The 1827-nt window shown below is 35.1% G+C and overlaps 1 pseudogene; it reads left to right on the forward strand.

Moving 5' to 3' along the window:
* The first annotated feature begins 1031 nt into the window (after positions 1 to 1031).
* Positions 1032 to 1331, forward strand: LOC145140751 (glutaredoxin-C11 pseudogene; annotated as a pseudogene).
* The last annotated feature ends 496 nt before the right edge of the window (positions 1332 to 1827 follow it).

The raw sequence follows: 1827 nt of genomic DNA on the forward strand, positions 1-1827 counted from the left end.
CACCAATGCTGGCCCACCGAATTATGTTTATAGGATGATATTTGTCTTCGTGACTATTTCCTACTATGTCTGTATATGCTTGTTGTCTTTGTGACTCTTGTTATGATTGTATGCTACCTGTAGGGTGAAATAGACCCGATACCAGTTAAAAGAGACCGAATTGGATGAAGTATACCCAATATCGGTTGAAAGAGACCGAAGGGGGTGAAATAAACCCAGTATCGGTTGAAAGAGACCGAAGGGAGTGAAATATACCTCGTACCTGTTGAAAGAGACCGAAGGGGGTGAAATAGACCCAGATATATTTTGACTATTATGTATGTATGGTATGGGGTATTTTGAGGGAGCTCAGTAAGCTTTGTGCTTACGGTTTTTAGTTTATGTTTCAGGTACTTCCAAATCGAAAGAGAAGGTGCCAACATGATCGCAACGCATCCGCCCAGGTTTTTCGCATGATGTGATTTTGGGATTTAGTACTCTGATGATATTTTCACTATGATACACTTTTGGTTGATTTGATATGAATATTGGATGTTTGAGAATGATTTAAAAAAAATTATCTGAATTTTTGGGATGTTACACATAACAATTGGCCAATGTATCCTTATAAACGAGGCATCATAACATTATTGCGATCCTTGAACATTATTCGTCAACTACTCATCCATAGACTCTACTTGATAACAACTGAATAACTACACTTTACATCATTATATATCAGCAAGCAAAACACGTTTCCAAAATTTTCCCCTTTCACAATTGACATAGTATTTCTACACTAAACTGAAGAATATATGCTCCGCCTGTGTCGACTTGTTTATAACATAAATCACTATTTTCATGAAAATCATCAAACCATGCTTTTACAAATTAAAATATACAAAACAAAAAAAACTTATATTTTTTACAAGTTTTCAATTCGTTTAGATTCTCTATTTCCCCTTAGTGTAGCCTATAATAAGATGCAAATAAACTTCAAATTTAAACAAGTTAGCGATCTTACCTTGATTGATAATTTTTAGCAATCATAAATGGATAGGCTGAAAGATTTGGCGTCCAAGAATGTTGTAGTTATTTTCACGAAAAGCTCGTGTTGTATGTGCAATAGTATCAAAGCGCTGTTTTATGATCTTGGTGCAAGTCCTGTGATTCATGAAGTTGATCATGATACATATATGGAATGTTCCCTACGGCGGGTTGGTTGTACTCTGGCCATCCCTACAGTATTTTTAGGCGGTAAATATATACGTTCAACAAGAGATGTTATTTCTCTTCATGTTGACGGGTCCCTGAAACAAAAGCTCATTGAAGCACGAGCCATATGGTTCTAGCACATGTCTAACATGTGTTCTCAATAAGTGATTTTACTAGGTTTAATGTTATGTTAGAATACTGAAGACAAAATCTAGGAGCCATTCTTTTTTGTCGGCTTTGTTGACTATATTGTATTAGAGTCAAACACCAAATGAGTTTATTTTTGTTTTCAGTTTTCTATGTATAAAATATCGGTTGTCTTATGACCTTGTGCATTGCTACTATCTTTTTTGAATTCCAAGCCAAGTGTTGTGATGAATCCAACTTAATCTAATCGATAAAATTGGTGCGAATTTAAGCATTTTGGAATGAAAAAACTACATCTTTTGTTGCTTGTTAGATTTTATGAGTGTATAGGGTTCTAGGATGTTAGGGATTCACGTGGAGGATTATGATGAAAAATTCCTTGTTTATTCTTGTTTGATTGGGGCCTGGAGGTTTGAGTAACAATCTAAAAGCCTGATAGGGACAATAAGTTTCATAAGTTTGTTTTATGCCTTATGTCGGTTTGGC

Source organism: Lactuca virosa, chromosome 9 (assembly GCF_052849685.1).
Source record: "Lactuca virosa cultivar CGN04683 chromosome 9, Lactuca_virosa_CGN04683_v6, whole genome shotgun sequence".
Classification (NCBI taxonomy): Eukaryota; Viridiplantae; Streptophyta; class Magnoliopsida; order Asterales; family Asteraceae; genus Lactuca; species Lactuca virosa.